Source organism: Chrysoperla carnea, chromosome 4, assembly GCF_905475395.1.
Source record: "Chrysoperla carnea chromosome 4, inChrCarn1.1, whole genome shotgun sequence".
Classification (NCBI taxonomy): domain Eukaryota; kingdom Metazoa; phylum Arthropoda; class Insecta; order Neuroptera; family Chrysopidae; genus Chrysoperla; species Chrysoperla carnea.
In genome coordinates, this window is record NC_058340.1 from 509,750 (window position 1) to 531,927 (window position 22,178).

The following is a 22,178-nucleotide window of genomic DNA, read 5'->3' on the forward strand; positions in this document are numbered from 1 at the left end:
CTGGTGATACACTGGTGAGACTGTTGAAACGGGCTACATTTTGTGTTGGCGGAAGCGATTACAAACTGAATGAAATTTTTGCTACTGTTTTGGAGAATCGTTTGTATCACAACTATATGTAGCACAACTAAAAGAATAGCATTAGGAAGAAGAAACAGCTTATTAAATATGTTATTAAAAAACGAGAGTAAGGTAAACATGTTGTTTTGGCCGAGTTATCATGCACATTGATAAACTCGGTCAACTTTCGAGCGCTGTAACTACGTTAAAAATTAACAAAAATTAATAAAATTTGCGGGAAAATGTTCATAAACGTATTCTCTATAATATTGCTCTCACCTAAATTTATGATAAAATGACAAGAAAAAAAGTTATTAAGCAAAAAAAGAAATTTTTGATTTTGTTACTTTTTTGCACATAACTTTTTAAATTTTAAGTTTATCGCAAAAAGTCACATAGACAAAATTGTAGCCACGACAATTTGCTATAAATTATGTCTAACAAATTTTTTGAGAAATCAATATTTTACGAGATAGAGCAAAATATGTTTCCACCCCTTTTTTCAAGATGGCGGGCGGGGGACAAGGGCGCCAACCCCACAAACTTGGGGTTAAGGTTGTATTGACCTCCCCTATATGTCCCACAAATAAAATCGCGTTCTCCCAAAAATGTTCAGTCAATGTAACATTTCAATGGACTAATATTTCAATCATCATAGGTCGAAATAATTAAATGTAGGATTTAATAATTAAAAATACCATATATATTTTTAAAATTAATATATTTTCGTCTATTTTTAACCGACTTTAATCAAAAACGGAGGAGGTTATCAATTCGACTGTATTTTTTTTTTTTATGTTTGTTACCTCAGAACTTTTGACTGGGTGAACTGATTTTGATGATTCTTTATCTGTTTGAAAGCTAATGCTTCCCGTGTGGTCCCATTTCATTTTGGTTTGGTTCTGATAACGGCATCCATGAGAAAACCATAAAAGTCTTAAATTTTCATTAAGTATGCATGACAAGAGGACGAATAACTCAATATCAAAATTAGTGAGTGTATTCACTGAAAATCACAAAATAAAAAAAACTTTTAACAAAAAGAAAACCGGCTTCAAAAGAAAAACTTTTCCAAATCAAAATAATATGCACTAAAAAGTAAAAAAGTAACGATAACGATATTGTTATTTGTGGAGTCAGTGTCAGCCAAGCTAATGTAGCAAACTGTTCTGGCAGAGCTGTTTCCTTGGCCGACACCGTCTCCAAAAAGAACAATAATTTTAACTACTATTAAAGAAAGAAAAATTAATAACTATTATATCTATATATGGAGGTCTTGTGGACGTCGCCTTCTTGTGGGATCTTTTTATTTTAAATTATAATATATATGAGATATTCTGTTGTTAGAGTTTTTTTTTTCATAGTTAATAATTTTTATTTTCCTTTGCATGCCCTACTTCAAAAAATTAGAAGGCATACATTTCAGAAAAGTATAAATCTATGCACATTAACCTAACGGCCTACTAGAACGAGTAAAAATAGAAATTAAATTTGTGTTGAGAATAACGATTCTTATTTCTATAGAAATAAAAAGATCTCTTACTAAGCACTATATGAATATTCTTTTTACCACAAAATAAACAAAAAAACCATGATAAAAACAATTTTTCTCTGTAAATACACAGAAGGTATGTACTATGTAGTTTTGCACATATCCGTAGTTTCTAACACGTTCAGTATAATAAATTTAATTATATCAACTATTATATACATATGCACACAATTCTATTATTTACTCGATTATCTCAGGAATGAAAGCCGTTATAAAATGTATATATCCCTACGATGGATGCAATGGACGGACAAACAATGATAATGACGATGATCATTCTGATGATTTTGTATCTACCATATTTTTTGTTGTATTGAGGAAAATCCAACAATTTTTCATTTCCTTTTAGGAAGTTACAGTACTCATACTGAAAATTGAAATAATTTTGTAAAGCAATGTTCCCTATCGCACGTTATAATTTGTTTGCTGGTTGGGAGGTAAAACCAAAAAATTTGCACGACGATGTGTTACCTAGGAAACTAAAACTTTTAGAATCCTTACAAAATAAACGTTTTGAATGATAAGTTTATGTTTATCATTCAAAACAATGAGTTGTGATTTATTAGAAGAAGTTAAACATTATTCGCTCCGTGTGTGAGTTTTGTTTCCATGGTAACGATACACTACTTTAATTATAGAATTGTATGGATGCATATATAATTGTATGGATTGCATTTAAGACTTACATTGAAAATTTAATATTATTGTCTCACAAATTTAATTAAATAATTATGATAATTTACATTTGAAAAATAATATTTGTGCAATTTGATTTCTTATTTTCACAATTTTTAATGCATAAAGTTTAATTAATTCGTGTTTTACAATAATTTTAACTTGACATTTCTATAACATTAACATGTAAAGAACTACAAATTAGTCATAACAGCCCCCTTTAACGTCAAAATTTTTCACTGGAAGCGCTGGCATCGATTTTATTGTCCCTACCATGACTACGCACACAACGAATAGAGATAATTAAAAGTAAGAACAAGGAAATTTTATGTTATGTCATATTAAATATCTTGATCAAGCCAAATGAAGGTAATACGCACATATTGGGTCGACTACTAATAAATATAGAGTTCATATTAATATTTAATTCTTTATACAATTAAAAAAAGTATTCCACTTCTTAAATTAATACTTCAAATTCTCAGGCGATAGAGTTGCTGATGAACTTAAACGCAAACAGTATAATGAGGAAAAAAATATTTACAAGAAACTAATTACACTAAACAATTTAATTTCTCATTCAGTTATTTGTATTTTTTTCAAATAATTTTTATCTTGTTCTATATTTTTCATTTTCTGGGAATTGTGTTTTGTTTTTATAGGAAATCGACTAGAAGTCCCACTGAATATTTTAACAAATAGACAGAAGAACAAAGCACAAAATTGTCTTACAAAATTTAACATGAACATAATCAATCATTCAAACCAGCATAAAAAAATCAAAGCAAACCAGAATAAAAAAGTAAGCGCTACATTTGTAATATACGAAGATACGATAGGAACATATTTCCATCCGGGTGTCCCACAACACCTCTAGTTTTTTATGTTTAAAACTGAAAAACGGCGTAGCCAATAAGTATCTTCCCATAAGCGATCTTGGTGGAATGCAATTCAAACTAGAAAAAAACAATAGTCAACATGCAAATAATTGAATAGTAAAAGCAATATTTGATACTTTGAAATACTAAAGAAGTTATTTCAACTTTATTTCATGACAAATGCACAGGGGATAATCAATCATTCTCTACGTTTCTTGTTTTCTAGTAACTTACAAATTTTCTAAGAAATAAAAGAATTAACTTGGAACTACAATTTACCCTATATTATTTGTTTTGGAAACTGTGATCGATCAATTTTTATTTATGACGGAAGATACAATTTCTCAAGAACCATCTATTTATTTAAAAATGTATGGAATAATTTAACCAGTCGGGAAATGGTCTTCTCTAAGTCTTATACTCTACGTATTGTGATAACGTTGTTCATGGATTTACGTCTAATGATTGCTCATGAGAAAAATTCAGTATACAAATCACGTGTAGATAATTTGTTTCACTTCAAAATAGACAGGCATTCCAATAGATTGCCATTTGTGTCAATGTATACATAAAACATGCACATGTAGTGCAATCGTCCATGTATTGTCCCATTTAAAAAAATTAATACGATCAAATTGTCAACTTATGCTGAAAAATTTGATTGCGGGTTGTTTTTGTGATTTAGTTACATTTGCCTCACATATTTTTTTGTGACTTTATGTGTTTGCATGACTTCAGATGACGCAAATTTCAGGTATTATAGAATGATTACATAAAATGCATTAAGGATGTATAAGCATGGTAGTGGGGGCACACATTTAAAAATAGATATTTTCAATTTTGATGATAAATTTATATTATTTCTTGACGATGTAAGACGAAAAGTAAGAATAAAATTTTTCGATATCTGGCTTAATTTTCAAAATATCGAAAATTGAAAAACTTGTTTAATTATTTAGCTTTCGATATTTCGAAAACCAAGACATATATCGAAAAATTTTATTCTTATTTTTCGTCTACATTCATGAAGTTATAACAAAATTCATCATCAAATTTGAAAATAAGATAAAAATAATTTCAACCCTTAATCTACCCTGCTCTTACATCCCTTATATGGACGGTGACACTTAGTTTTTTTCTTTTCTCAATCATTGCTAATATGTTTACTTTCTATTAAAAGTTTTTTTTAAATTTGTTTTCATTCATTCCAAATGAAAATTATCAAAAACTTCCAAAATATGTCGTTTTTTGAGATTCCTCTATAAGAGCCAATGTATTTTATATCGATTTTTAATGACTTTTTTCTTAAAAATTTGCACGGTTACCTAAGCTGAAATTTTAACCACATATTCTTTGAGTCAAAAACTACCTACAAACAAATTTTGAGCCTTTAAATCAAACATTGTTGTCATGCTCATACATCCTTAACCATTTCGGTTTAAATTTTTGCTAACCGTTTAACTCAAGAGATCTTTTTTAACGTTAGAGCCCCCCCCTCCCCATTGTCATGACGATTTTCCTTATCATTACAATTTCAGATGAAAATATTTGCTTATGTCATACTTTTTAGAGCATGGTTAGTAATCGTCGGGGTTTAAGTTTTCGAACTTTTTTTTTATTTTCATATTTATCAACAAAACCATCCATCAAGTGACGGACTGAATTAGACTGAATGAACCGACTGGATCTTATTGGCTCATTCAAAAAGGTAGTGCCATCCCAGAAATATTGAATTACACAAGGCTGGGGTGCGTTCAATACTTGTGTATTTTTGAACGTTCTAAGCAAACATGTAATAATATGGCCTGGATTTCGTACAACAACGCCATAACATATAACATATTGACAAATTTGGTTATATTTACCATTTGGACATAAAATTACTTGGATAACAAATAAGGCGCATTGTATAATAAAATGAAATGATTTATTTGGTTCATGTTTGTTAAAACAATAAATATCATACGTATGATAGTTGTATTGTTTATATTTTATGTTTATTTTGTTGGAAGCATGATTTAAAATTAGTTATTTTTGAATGATTTAAAACATATATTCTATGATATTTACTTTGAAATTTTACAGGGCCCTAGTTTTGAGGTTTAGAAAAACTTTCGATCAACCTTTGCCTACGCGATCCAATTCAAATTGATTTTGATATTTTTTCAAATTATTAATTTTTCAACAGTTTCAAAAAATATTTTCTCAAGTCCTTGAAAAAATTCATAAAAGGCGTTGTTTTAATTTAACGTAAACAAACAAAATTATTAAAACTTAAAATGCAATTGGTTAAAAAACAAATTATGTCAGCATAGGCGTTTTTTTTTGTTTGTTTACGTTAAATTAAAACAACGCCTTTTATGACGTAATTTGTGTTTTTACTAAGAATCTAATGTTTTCTTGGAAAAATATAATAAAAATAAAAAAAAGTAGGATTTGACCAAACCAATCAAATACTTTTTTAAAATGTTTTTTCAAAATGATATAATCCAATTGAAATCAGTTTATATCCCTTCTTTAGTTGAATAGTATTAAATGAAATATACTAATATCTACTGATTATCATTGGCTGCTGGTTATCGAATCATAGACAGTGAATGAACAAATTTATAAATTTTTGCCATACCTGTAGCGCCCAAACTAGGGCTCAAATCCAAAATTGGTAAATGACATTTTCCTTCGTCTTTATGAGCTTATTCTGTAGGCCGACGATCTGCAGTCAATAACAGAACACCCTGTATAAACTAACGAAAGTCCACGATCAGGTTCGAAAATTTCCAAAGTTAATAGTTTTTTATTTGCACTTTCACTCACATGATAAGAGAAATTCTCATAATTTTTTAAGGACTTGAGAAAATATTTTTTTAAACTGTTGAAAAATTTAATAATTTGAAAAAAGATAAAATTATATGAAGGTAGAAAAAGTTTGAATCACATATACCATTTGTTATTATAAAAGTTATTTATATGTGATTAATCAAGCGTGAGCACAATGCTCATAATGCGAGTGTTGATGGGTTAATTAAATATACATTACTACCAAAACTAAAATAAATATGAAAAAATGCTTTCATTTTTTTTTTCATTTTTCTGGTTCGTGAATACAAAATAAGTAACAGAAATATATTCAAGATAATATATAATTCCAAAAAAGTTTATTTTTTCTCTATTTTCTTCATATAATGCAAACATTTGATGTATGATTTTCCAATTTTTGACTGATTTTCACATTTTCAGGCTCAGCAGGAGAAATTTCTCCTTTCGTCGATTACGTTGAAGAAATTATTAATCTCTGAACCCATTTTCAACGCTCATTATCCATAATTTTGATTAAGTTTTGGTCAAATAAACACATTTTCTTCAATAAAATTTATTTATCGATAAAATAAAACTATTTTTGTTCCATTTAATCCGATCTCTTCTAATTGCTTTAGACGTTAATTACTTGCATATTGGTTAATTCGGATTAACTTAACTATTGGATTTTGAACAAAAGTATATAAAACACTTTTCTATTCGCTCCGTGCGTGAGTTTCGTTTGCATGGTAACGATACACTACTTTAATTATAGAATTGTATGGATGCATATATAATTGTATGGATTGCATTTAAGACTTACATTGAAAATTTAATATTATTGTCTCACTTTAAATAAATAATTATGATAATTTACATTTGAAAAATAATATTTGTGCAATTTGATTTCTTATTTTCACAATTTTTAATGCATTTAGTTTAATTAATTCGTGTTTTACAATAATTTTAATTTGACATTTCTATAACATTAACATGTAAAGAACTGAACATTAGTAATAACTGCCCCCTTTAACGCCAAAATTTTACACTGGAAGCGCTGGCATCGATTTTATTGTCCCTACCATGACTACGCACACAACGAATAAGATATATGCGTACAATTCTCTCAGAAAAGCCTCCGACTCATGAAAATTAGTAAGCAGGGGCATTTTGGGACGAAAAATTGATCCAGTTAGATTTCATTTTAAGAAAACGTCGTTTTCTCTCGAAAACGGCTCCAACGACTTTTTTGCCATTAAGTATGAAGGTGGTTTCGGGATCGGAAAATAAATCTTGCTAGAAATCATTTAAAATAAATAACGAGCAAAGCTCGGTCATCTAGGCACTAAGATTTAAGCCGGCTTATGACTGCAGTAATGGCTGGTTAACGTCATTAGTGATTTTGCTAATGATTTATATACACGTCGTGGCAATTGTACGTGCGGCGTTCACACCAGCGTTTTTTTTAAATAATAACTGAAATAAAATATTATAGACGTACCTGAACAGAAAAATTTGAAATATTAATAAATATTTAAAAACTTATTCATAATACGCAAATATTTTACAAAAGTAAATTCCTTTTGAGGAGGTACATAAAAATTTATAATACTCCTTTACCTAGGTTCATAATATATAGCAAATATGTAATCGGTTGAATAAATATTAACCAATATACAACAGTGCTAATACAACAAACAGTACACTGTTGAAGAATATAATCGACCGTTACTTCACCAAAAGCATTTAACGTCAGGTAAACGAACTGAATGGGTTAGCCCATATGGGGTGACCGAGCATTTTGCCGAAGGCCGAAGACCCAACCTTGGGCGATCCTCGGTCACCGTTGATTTGCCGAAGTTCGGCTAATACCGTGGCGCCAGAGACAATTTTCTCTATAGAGAGTATACTCGAGTCACGGCTGCCGTTCGTATGCCTAACCTTACTTATATTACCATGATTTTACTAGTAGAAATAAACATACTGTGAGAGAAATAAACATACTAATACTAATCAAGTTTTTATCAGCATCTATTCTTCATTTACTTGTTATTTAGAGTGGATTTAGCTATTCTTATTGGACTCAGTCTTACTAACAAATTTTAACATAGTCCTACTACTTTTATACTACTACTTTTGATTCTCTTGGTTCTATTGTTAAAGTATTATGCATAAGTTGAACTTATAAATTTTTTTGAAACCGTAAAAAATAACGTCAAACTTTATATATTTTTTAAAAATTGGATGTTGTTTTACAAGAAAAATTTTTCCAATGAATAATAAGAATGACATATTTCTGGAGTTCCTAGGACCTAGATAAGAGTAAAAAAATTAAGTTGTTTAACAAAATTTATGTTTTTTATTTTGCTATTTTAAAATAGCTTATCTTTGGTATCTTTATCTAGTGTATTTAATACTTCAAAAATAATACAACTGGCAATTTAGGTTAATTCAGTAGATTGGTAATCATCATACGGTAAATGGACAAAAGAACATCGGCCATAAGCTGGTAATGTGCTCAGCCGGAATTTGGCCGAGGCTCGGAAGCTCGGCCACCGATATTGGCCGATGCACTGCCCAGCGGTAAAACCCCATATGGGGGGCCATTTTAATTTATTATGGCCAAAAGCTCGTTTTGTAGTTAAGCAATCAAAAAAACTACTTAAATAAAAGTTGTAGAGTTTGATGATGGACATCTTGTTCTGAAATTCAATTTGAACAAATTGTCTGAGTTGCTTTAATAGTCAATCTAGATTCCAAAAGAAAGGAGATAGAATGACACTTTAAATTAGAAAAGTCGTTCTTCTTAAACATTTTTTATTTAAAACATTTTTTCGAAACTCGTTAGCTTTCGAAGGAAATGCAACTTAAAAATATGCCATACACAAGTCAAAAGAAAACAAGTGAAAACAAACAATTGACTGAGTTAATTGTTGAAATATCATGCATAGTCAGTGTTGATTTCTTTATCACATTACACATACAAACATGTGACACATACATAACTGATATTCAAGTATGGTACATACTATAAAATTTCCGCCTAATTGGCGCCCTCACGGGTAAACAGTGATGTTCACCAAAAAATGTTTCAAACAAAAGTTGTTTAATTTTTAATAAGGAACATCTTTTTAATCTTCATATTTTAACTTTTGTTCTAACTCTAACGGTTTACAAAATGGGTCCTACGGACCCAAGACCCAATTGACCTATGATGCTCATTTACGAACTTGACCTCACTTTTTACGTCCTGAGAACGCTGTAAAAATTTCAGATCGATATATTTTTCGTTTTTGAGTTATCGTGTCCACAGACGGACGGACGGACGGACAACCGGAAATGGACTAATTAGGTGATTTTATGAACACCTATGACAAAATTTTTTCCCTAGCATTATTATTTTTAAGCGTTACAAACTTGGGACTTAACTTAATATACTATTTATATTTCATATATACATGGCATAAAAATTTCTTTTTAAATTTTTTTTTCTTTTTACTTTTTCTTGGTGTAGTATTATTTCCAAATAAAGGTATGTCGAACGAAGGCCTGTTTCTCACACTCATTGGAAGGTGCACCTACACTATATGCTTGTAAGTTGGATACGTCTACTTGTATTTACATAGCCGATTTAAGGTATGAAGATATGAAATATTCAACAACAGTCGGAAAATTTATTGGGCTTTGTGGATTACCCTTTGTTGTTATTACACACTGTGCAAACATTCATAAATAATTATTTTCGTGATTAAAATATTTAGGAAGTAATAATCTAACATATTATTGTAGACCGGCGACACATGGTTATTTTCATTGACAAACAATCATAATATAAATACGTAAAATATACGTAATTCCATGCTAGAAACTTAAAAGCACTTGATACAAAATTTAAAATAAAATGAAAATTTTTATATTAATAATGATTTTTATTTAACCCCCGAACTAAGGTGTTATAAGTTGGACCGCTATGTGTGTGTGTGTCTGTCTGTGGCATCGTTGCGTCTAAATGGCTGCACCAATTTTAATTTTTTTGATTTTATTTGAAAGGTAATTTAACGGAGAGTGTTTTTAGCTATGTTTCAAGCGAGTTTAGGGTTCCGACCTAGAAAAAAACTAAAAAACTGGCGTATATAAATATCTAATAATAATATAGAAATTTCAAAATTAAAAACAATATTTTTAAATACAATAAAAAAACTTTTTACCGATTTAGGTAAGAAATAATTTTTGAAATTTTACTGTAGTTTTTAACCGACTTCTAAGGTGTGTTTTCCTTAGAACTGGGTGAACCGATTTTGATCATCCTTTATCTGTTTGAAAGCTGGTGCTTCCTGTGTGGTCCCATTTAATTTTGGCCCACTTCTGACAACGGCATCCATGATTAAACCATAAAAGTCTGAAATTTGTATTAAGTATGTACGACAAGAGGACGAATAACTCAATATCAAGCCAACCGATTTCGATTATTCTTTTTTTAGTGACAAACTAGTTAGTGTACTTCAGATTCACCAAAACTCACAAAATAAAATTTTTAACAACAAGAAAACCGACTTCAAAAGAAAAACTTTTCCAAAATAAATTAATATGCACTAAAAAGTACAAAAATAACGATAATATAATGTCGTTAAAATTATTGTTATTTTTGGAGTGGGTGTTAGCCAAGCTCATGTAACAAACTGTTCTGTCAGAGTTGTTTCAGCTTGGCTGACACCGACTCCAAAAATAAAAATAATTTTAACTATATTATATTATCGTTATTTTTTTCCTTTTTAGTGCATATTAATTTATTTTGGAAAAGTTTTTTTTTTTTGAAGTCGGTTTTCTTTTTGTTAAAAGTTTATTTTATACCACAATAATTTATCAAGTGTGTGACATTATTACGTTTAATAAGATTTGCAGCATATCGCACTTCAACATGACTGATTATGACACGATAGAATTGTTATATATTAATACGGTCACATACAACTACAATTATTTTTATTATTTCATATTCTTGAGGCTACAATATTATTTGTCAAGATAATCGTATTAAATAAGAACTAATTCAGGTCCGTGCAAATAATGAAGTACATATTTTAACAGTGTTTGGGAATTGTGATGATATCTTAGAAAAATGTACCATATTACGGGATGTTAAGACGTAATGCACTTTGAAGCTGATTATGGAAATGAATATAATTAGGTCCACTATAAAAATTGGTTTAACGTACAAAATGATTTATTGAGAAATAGTTTTGATCATTTTTTCACGCCTAAGTTTTTAATATATAGTATTAAATGTTAATTTTCTGAATTTCGAGTTTGTCTCTAATTCTGTGATAAAACTTGGCGTTGAACCTGATGCCGGGAATGGAAGTACATTATTCCGGGATACACACTTAACATAAATAATTGTTTTAAAACAAAACTATAAATAATTGTTTTAAAACAAAAAATTTATCTACTATTAATAAATTAAAAAACAAAAACAAACAAACAAACAAAAAAAACATTTATTTATTTATTTATTTAAACGGACTTGGCAGTCCAATTACAATGAGAAATAATTATACCATGTATATATGAAATATACATAGTATATTAAGTTTAGTCCCAAGTTTGTAACGCTTAAAAATAATGATGCTACGAAAAAAATTTTGTCATGGGTGTTTATAAAATCACCTAATTAGTCCAATTCCGGTTGTCCGTCCGTCCGTCCGTCTGTGGACACGATAACTCAAAAATGAAAAAAGAAATCGAGCTGAAATTTTTACAGCGTACTCAGGACGTAAAAAGTGAGGTCAAGTTCGTAAACGAGCATCAGAGGTCAATTGGGTCTTGGGTCCGTAGGATCCATCTTGTAAACCGTTAGGGATAGAACAAAAGTTTAAATATAAAAAATGTTCCTTATTTAAAATTAAACAACTTTTGTTTGAAACATTTTTTCGTAAACATCACTGTTTACCCGTGAGGGCGCCAATTAGGCGGAAATTTTATAATATGTACTATACTTGATTATCAGTTATGTATGTGTCACATGTTTGTATGTGTAATGTGATAAAGAAATCAACACTGACTATGCATGGTATTTCAACAATTAACTCAGTCAATTGTTTGTTTTCACTTGTTTTATTTTAAAATTATTTAATACAAGTTTATAGTTAAAATTAAACATAATTAAAAAAGTTATAAATTAGAAAAATCATACTAGATAATGAGAACAAAAAAATCTCAAATTTAATCTATTTCCAGCATGGTATTTGCAGTTTCTATAGTAAAGCTATGGTTATTTTTTTTTCGACAGAATTTAAGGGAAAATTAAATTTAAGATGATTGTCTCTATTCGTTGTGTGCGTAGTCATGGAAGGGGACAATAAAATCGATGCCAGCGCATTAAGTGAAAAATTTTGGAGTTAAAGGGGGCTGTTATGACTAATTTGCAATTCTTTACATGTTAATGTTATAGAAATATCAAATTAAAATTATTGAAAAACATGAATTAATTAAACTTAATGCATTAAAAATTGTGAAAATAAGAAATCAAATTGAACAAATATTATTTTTCAAATGTAAATTATCATAATTATTTATTTAAATTTGTGAGACATTTTATTATTAAATTTTAAATGTAAGTTTTATATGCAATCCATACAATTATGTATGCATCCATACAATTCTATAATTAAAGTAGTGTATCGTTACCATGGAAACGAAACTCACGCACGGAGCGAATACAGTATTGTAAAAAAGATTGGGTTCATTGCAAGATACAAACATATAAACCAAACACATGCTTTGTATTCAAATAATGTATTATTTTTAGAAAATCAGAATGACTCAGTAAAACTTTAAACCATCAAAACAATAATAAATTAGGAATGATATGCTTGTTAATTATTGTATTTACATTGTTATCATTAAGAGATATTAATTAATTTCTATTCTGTGATCAGTTATCATTCATAAGTCAGTAACGCTTTGATTACGAAATTATTATCATTGAGTACGTCATTAGTGTGTGACGGCAACTCAATCAATTATAATAAGAAGGTACTCCACTATCTTAGAGATGGTACTAAACATTACATATAGCCTGGAGGACCCTAGCTGGAGCTTTGTTATCTGTAAAGTACAACTAAGTAACATCGTATCATAATAATGTTTTGAATAATAATAATATATCAATACAATAGCTGACACCCCTTCAAATGTTACAATGTCGTCATGAATTTCATTGGGCAGCTACTTAAAAAAAATGTCAAGTACCATCTTTAAATTAAAAATATAAAATTTTTACTACCTTGTTTAAAAGTAAGTTCGTTTCAACCTGTAAACCGAAATAAAAAAAATCTCAAAGTATACCTTTTTAAAATGTCTAAAGAACTGAAATTGGGAATATTTTTCAGAAATAATAAAATAATTTTCTCTTTTAAGGATGTATGTGCATGACAACAATGTTTGATTTAAAGGCTCAAAATTTGTTTGTAGGTAGTCTTTTACTCAAAGAATATGTGGTTAAAATTTCAGCTTAGGTATCCGTGCAAATTTTTAAGAAAAAAGTCATTAAAAATCGATATAAAATACATTGGCTCTTATGGAGGAATCTCATAAAACGACATATTTTGGAAGTTTTTGATAATTTTCATTTGGAATGAATGAAAACAAATTAAAAAAAAACTTTTTAATAGAAAGTAAACATATTAGCAATGAATTAGAAAAGAAAAAAACTAAGTGTCACCGTCCATATAAGGGATGTAAGAGCAGGGTAGATTAAGGGTTGAAATTATTTTTATCTTATTTTCAACTTTGATGATGAATTTTGTTATAACTTCATGAATGTAGACGAAAAATAAGAATAAAATTTTTCGATATGTGTCTTGGTTTTCGAAATATCGAAAGCTAAATAATTAAACAAAATTTTCAATTTTCGATATTTTGAAAATTAAGCCAGATATCGAAAAATTTCATTCTTACTTTTCGTCTTATATCGTCAAGTAATAATATAAATTTATCATCAAAATTGAAAATATCTATTTTTAAATTTGTGCCCCCACTACCATGCTCATACATCCTTAAGAAATACTATAATCAAGTAATATGGTCCACTCAAAATATTGTTTTTGCGTGAACGTATTCAAAGGCAAAAACAAAAAAAAAGAAAGGTTTCGGCATCTAGTTTAAGACCCTACTAACGCGCGGTGTCAAAAATGCTGGAGTTGCTAGGGTCTTAAAATAGATGCCGAAACTTTTATTTTTTTATTTTTTGTCTTTGAATAAGTTCATAACATCGCTTATTTTCAGTTATTTTGAACGGCCTATAGTTAATTAGTCGTCAATACATAATCTACATACTATGTTTTATATAATCAGACAGTTATTGTTCTCGCGCCCCAAAAGTCGTACCCGCCACAATATTTTTAATGATGATTTGACGTCAGAAGCGTATATAATTATTACATAAAAGTTTTTATAGAATAACAGTGAATATATTTATAATTTTTACTCTGTGTTTATACCCTTTAAGGTATACTCACTTTAGTCCCAAGTTTCTAACGCTTAGAAATATTGTAGATACGTAGAAAATTCTGATACTTCTAGGTGTTCGTAAAGTAATTAGTCCATTTCCATTTGTCCACCCGTCTCACAATGGAATATTTATATCAAATTTCTGGTCAAAAGTCAACCAACTCTTTTATGCTGCATTGAAAGTGGGTTTTTGGTATAATTTGATAAGTACTCCATCACAAGAAGGACATTTGAGTTACCCCAACCTAGTCCCGCATGATTTGTCAGCCGCAATCTAGCTGCATTTATAAATATACGAAGATACGATAGGAACATAGTTCCAACCAGGTGTCCCACAACATCTCGCGTTTTTTTTTTAATAAATCGCTTTTGTATGTCCGGGTGGAGTTTTGTAATTGATCAACATTGATCACTCTATTCACAGTTCTTACTAGAACTGATAATAGTTAAAATAACGACGCTAAAATAAAAGTTGTTGACACACTGTAAATAGATCAAGCCTTTTTAGCTCTTTTTCAAGTTTTTACGACGCATTTTCAAATAATGAATGATATGTTGGAATCTAACCTCTTAATTGGTTTGACACTTGATTTAATAAAAAACGTAATTGTTTATTCACATTTTTAAATAAAGAAAAACAATGTAAGATTTAATTAAAAACAAAAATTAATAATATGTTGTATTAAATATCACTTGGATGTATTTGCACGACTATTTTTAATAAAAATTTTTCACGTTAAGTTTTTTTTTTTTCTTGCATAATTTTAAGAAATTTTTTAAAATATATGCAAATCGTTGGTGAGACCGTAACTTACCAGTTCGTATATTTTAATATGAAAAAAAAAGTAGACGTTCGAAGGATTTACGGGATTCAATAAGAATAAATAGCACATCCCTCAAGTAATTTCGCACGGATGAGCCTCACTTTGTAATATAATAACTATTATATCATGCATATATGAAATATACATATAGTATATTAAGTTTAGTCCCAAGTTTGTAACGCTTAAAAATAATGATGCTAGGAAAAAAATGTTGTCATAGGTGTTCATAGAATCACCTAATTAGTCCATTTCCGGTTGTCCGTCCGTCCGACTGTGGACACGATAACTCAAAAACGAAAAAAGATATCGGGCTGAAATTTTTGACAGCGTACTCAGAACGTAAAAAGTGAGGTCAAGTTCGTAAATGAGCATCACAGGTCAATTGGGTAGGACCCATCTTGTAAACCGTTAGAGATAGAACAAAAGTTTAAATGTAAAAAATGTTCCTTATCAAAAATTAAACAACTTTTGTTGGAAACATTTTTTCGTAAACATCACTGTTTACCCGTGAGGGCGCCAATTAGGCGGAAATTTTATAATATGTACTATACTTGATTATCAGTTATGTATGTGTCACATGTTTGTATGTGTAATGTGATAAAGAAATCAACACTGACTATGCATGGTATTTCAACAATTAACTCAGTCAATTGTTTGTTTTCACTTGTTTTTGTTTTAATAGCAGAAATAAACAAATAATAGATTGTTCAACATGTTTCCGTGCAATTACTGAGCACCTACTTCCTGCAGGAATTAAGAAAAATAATGTTATGAAGTAATTGCTATGACAGTTTTATATACTAAAATGATAGTAACCTCTTCATTAAAGCGTTTATCATGCAAATAGAAAGTGTTTTCTTTTAAAATAATTATAATCAAGAATGTACAAATAATATATTTTAGAAACAATTTTGACGTGAAACCATTTTTAACCACAAATTGTAGAACATGAAAAGCAAAGAAATAAGAGTGATAAACTGGAACAGTAAATTAAATTATTTCACATTTATGAATATTAATAAAATTAATTTTAAGGGTAGGATAGGCTACGCTAGGTAAAGATACATTATTTACGATTAAACAACACTATTAAAATATCTCTATCTCTATATATTATAAATGCGAAAGTAAGCATGTTTGTTTGTTTGTTTGTTACGCTTTCACGATAAAACTAGCGAATGGTTTTTAATGAGATTTAATGATGATATTAATAATAAAATAAACAAGTGAAAACAAACAATTTACTGAGGTTATTGTTGAAATACCATGCATAGTCAGTGTTGATTTCTTTATCACATAACACATACAAACATGTGACACATACATAACTGATAATCAACTATAGTATATATTATAAAATTTCCGCTTAATTGGCACCCTCACGGGTAAACAGTGATGTTTACGAAAAAATGTTTCAAACAAAAGTTGTTTAATTTTTGAAAAGGAACATTTTTTACATTTAAACTTTTGTTCTATCTCTAACGGTTTACAAGATGGGTCCTACGGACCCAGGACCCAATAGACCTATGATGCTCATTTACGAACTTGACCTCACTTTTTACGTCCTGAGTACGCTGTAAAAATTTCAGCTCGATATCTTTTTTCGTTTTTGAGTTATCGTGTCCATAGACGGACGGACCGACGGACAGACAACCGGAACTGGACTAATTAGGTGATTTTATGAACACCTATGACAAAATTTTTTTCCTAGCATCATTATTTTTAAGCGTTACAAACTTGGGACTAAACTTAATATACTATGTATATTTCATATATGCATGGTATAAAAAAAATTAAATTAATGAAATTTGACATTACTATCAATTACAGATTTCTGTAAAAATAGTCAATATAAAATTTCAAGGCCATCTTTTCTGATATACTCAATGAATAATTACGACTATTATGCATTTAAAAAAAAAGAAAACCATACATATATTTTACCTGTGTAAAACAATGCTTACCATTATTTCGAGTGTTATATAAAAGGGATAAGCGAGAGCAATCTTTATCAATCTTTACTTTGAAATCCAGCGAGGCGGGTGGATATTACTCTAGTGTATAATATAATTTGAAACAAAATTAATAAGAAAATATATATAGAAAAACACTGAATACTGTTCATTTAGGTTATTATTATAATTAGAAGACATAGGTATACAGGATCGTATTTAATTCTATTCAGATATGAAATAAATTTAAAACGCAATTTTTATTTGCAAACATATTCTGTCCTTGAAACAAATTCTCTAGCAAACAAAATCTCGAATGTCAATGAGCATATTTGGTCGAACTTTCTGCATAAAAAGAATACCTTGGAAATGTGAGCTCGCAACGCAACCAAACGGCTCCTCATATAATTTATTTGATATCGTTACAACAGAAAATTATTAATGCTTGATCAAAACAGTACGACTCAAATGTCCAGATTTTCAGTTTTCCAGATAGCACCATTCATAATGTAAATTTGATGATCTTGTGATGTTTTTAATCATGAATTTGATGATCTTGTGTTATTATAATTAAACCCAACAAGGTGTGTCTTATCACTTTTAAATGACTCTACGAAGTGGGCCGGTAACGCCGATTAATAGATATGAACTAACGTCTGTTCCTGTCGCTCGATGTTTCAATTTTACACCAGTTTTTATCATATTATATTTATCTTAAAATATATATTTTCATATTTTATTTACAGTTTTTGGTTAAAACTTTGGTATATCTCTTTTAATAAATGAATGTAAAAATGTACGCGTATGGGTTTTTTGTAACATTTACCCTCTGCATAACTGACCCCACTTAAATTCAACCCTGATAATATTAAATTCACATTTAAAACGATCAATTTAATTAATGTAGCATTAAACTACATTAACAAAATGTACATGACATTTTATGTGAAATTTGAGTGACGGTTTTGTATTTACTTATTTATTAACAACCGCATTATAATACTAGAACCAGTAATAAGCAAATGAGGAATGAGTGAGTAGGCATGTGATATAACACACACCATACTTCTATATTGTGCACTTACTCTCTGGTACGAAGTAGTGTAGGAGTAATTGGCGCATAAGCTACGCTGGTACTCGATTAAAAACAAAACATTAATTGCATGCATTAATAAGATAAGACAATGTATTATGTTTGATGCTCGCGTAATGATATCATTTGATCTGTAGTTGCATATGTGTATACATGTGTATACATGAAGTTGGTAAGTCTCATCACTTGTACGTACATCACTTTAAGTTGCACACATACGATACTGTGCATCACATACAATACATTCCCTCTTTGCTTTATACAGAAGAACATCCATAAAAACTCTTCTTCCTACATAAAATTTAAATGGCTAAAGAGATGGTTGCCAAACTGTATATAGTTATTGCAAACAAAAAAATTTTCAAAACGGTTGACCCTGCAGGTCATCCCTGTAACTTCCCGCTAAGTATTGACTGATCAAAAATTTCATAGACGTTTGATAAAACACTATTTTTTAAATTTTCAAATCGCGGTAACTTTAGAATGAATAAACCGATTTTCACGCGGTTGGTGACATTCGACGCAATTTTTGAAGCTTCATGAAGAATCTTTAATTTTCAATTGATAGAACAAAAAATTTTGAGGTTATTAAGAAAAAACGCTTTTTTGGGTTTTCTTTCGTCAACGATAACTGACGAACGAATCAACCGATTGTGACCGGACTGATGGTGATCGACGTAGTTTTTTGATGTTGAGAGCTGATTAGTTTTTGGAATTGATCGATACAGCCGTTTAAAAGTTATTCAAAAAAAACCACTTAAAAAAAAAATTTTTTTTGCAGTTTTTTTGAGATTTCTCGAAATCTATCGATTCGAATCGGTCCAAATAGGCCTCTAAGTTTGGTCAAGCCCTTTCGAATGGCACCAACCGCGATCAAATCGGACAAGCCGTTCAAAAGTTATGAGAGGTTTACATACATCCACACACACACACACACACTCATACATACATACAGCCATACAGACACCCTCGCGGAAGTAGTCAGGGAAGCTTCCTGACACCTTAAAACGTCGAGATCTGATGAAAACTCGATTTTGGCAAAACGGGGTGAAAACAAAAACTTCCCTATTTTCTTAGCGGGAAGTTAAAAATGATAAAAATACTCGAGATTAAAAAATTTGCTTCCTCACCGTTATTTCAGTTCGTTTCCCTGAAAATCTATTGAAACCGTATAATCTGCAAACAACATGCCATATCATTTCTGCTTAGCAGCCAATACTTCCTACACTATACGTTCATCGTCTTTTTTATTTTATTCAATGTTTTTAAACGGTGTGAACGATGTATTATTTTATAAAAAAAAATTATACATGCAAACGAAGGTAGCAAAAGAAAATAAATGGAGCACAAGGATTAAACTAGCAAATATATACAAAATATAATATGAAATGTATAATTTTGTACGATGAATAAGTTAATATAATCCGTCTTCAAACTACACAAAATCTTGTTATCTTACAGTGCTTATCAACAAAAATCAAAATGAAAGATAACAACCATTTCATATTTACTTTTAGTGGCATAGATCACAATTTTTATACCATGTATATATGAAATATACATAGTATATTAGGTTTAGTCCCAAGTTTGTAACGCTTAAAAATAATGATGCTAGGAAAAACATTTTGTCATAGGTGTTCATAAAATCACCTAATTAGTCCATTTCCGGTTGTCCTTCCGTCCGTCTGTGGACACGATAACTCAAAAACGAAAAAAGATATCGAGCTGAAATGTTTACAGCGTACTCAGGATCTTGTAAACCGTTAGAGATAGAAGAAAAGTTAAAAATGTAAAGAATGTTCCTTATCAAAAATTAAACAACTTTTGTTTGAAAAATTTTTCGTAAACATCACTGTTTACCCGTGAGGGCGCCAATTAGGCGGAAATTTTATAATATGTACTATACTTGATTATCAGTTATGTATGTGTCACATACCGTGGACGGAATTGGTTTCGTATTAACTAACTGAGCTGAGACGATTTTACTTATCATAACAATTTATTTTGAAACTATTTTCTTGTTTTCATACTTTTAAGATCATGATTTTGTACGAGAATCGGGGTTTTAGTTTTTGAACTTCATTTTATTTAAACTATTTTGGGGTTAAAGTTTCGTGATAAAGTATTACAATATATATTTGAAAAGTGCTAATTACGTCCTTTAATTTGATACCTAACTCAAAAAATTAAGTAAAATTAAATTATAATTTGATTTTATTTCATGACTTTATGTCCTCTAGAGAGAGCATTATTTAATTTAATGTAATGTCACATAACCTATAACCAGCGGACGATCAAGACTATTCTAACGATACTTTATTTGTCAAATTATAATAAGTAGTTTAAAAGCTTGCTGTGAACAGATGAACATACACACATATAGGTCAAACACATAACCCTCGCCATTGTATAGTCGGGGTAAAAATTGAATAGTTACATCGTAATTTTTTTAAATTCAAAATTTCCCGAGATACTTGCGAAACTTAAAAAATCCTGTTTGCGAATTCTGGTGCCTCGAGAAACAATAAAATCGAGAAACCAAAAATCCTGGTGTTGCAGGATTATTTCAATTTTTTTAATAAACCAATTTTTTAGGCTTTACCTAAAACAATGGAGAGTATGCAGTGGCGGATTTACCGCGAAGCAAAGGAAGCAATTGCTTGGGGCCCCGCTTGGACAGGTCCCCCAAAAAATGGAATGCCTCATCAGGCTATTCCTTACAATACCGATAGCTAATAGTACAGGGGAGAGATCGTTCAGCGCATTAAAACGCGTCAAAAATTATTTACGCTCATCGATGTGTCAAGAAAAAGTTAGTGATTTAGGCTTACTGTTTATCGAAAAAGACAAGCTTGAAAAACTTGACTTTGATGATGTCATTCATCAATTTGCGACTGAGAAAAGTAAAAAAAAGTTATAATTTAGATAGTAAATTATAAGTTAACTGTAAAATATATTGATTATGCAAAATTAACTAGTTATTCATTATTTTGAAATATCGGGTGGGGGGGGGGTATTTTACAATGAGGACCCCAAAAGTTGCTTGGGGCCCCGTCAGAGGTAAATCCGGCACTGAGAATATGTACATACATATTTATTATAAAAACAAAGTGAAACAAACGAACAAATCATAAATGCAAGTGACAAAAACTGTAATGAACTTTTTAAAAACTTTGTAAATAGCTATCACACAGATGGTAAATATCACATACAGGACTACAGGACTACAGTATTGCACTCACTACTAGTAATACCACAAACCATCTGTGATATTGTCAAGGATAAATAAATCTATTCATCTAAAGTAGATAAATGTTTTATTCAACTTCTAAATAGGATATGTAGTAGTTTAGTCTCTGTATGTTTAGTTTAATGAATTAAAAGGGGTCTATCTAGTTTAAGGAGAATAATATCGTGCCAGCATTACACAATTTAAATGAAATAACTAAATTAATTTCTTAACTAGCTTCTCCAAACGATTTCGACATGAAATCAATTTCAAAACATTTTTTCACCTACCTTGGCGGAAATACTAACATCAAAATAAACAAGCTCTTACCCTTGAACACGTAGAAAGTCCTCTCGAATAAATGACAGTAAGGTAGGCTTTTAAGCCATCAAGATAGTAAAACTTGCTCCGTTTTTATACCATGTATATGATATATACCAAGGTATACTAAGTTTAGTCCCAAGATTGTACCGCTTAAAAATATTGATACTATGAACAAAATTTTGGTATAGGTGTTCATAAAATCACCTAATTAGTCCATTTCCGGTTGTCCGTCCGTCTGTGGACACGATAACTCAAAACCGAAAAAAAATATCGAGCTGAAATTT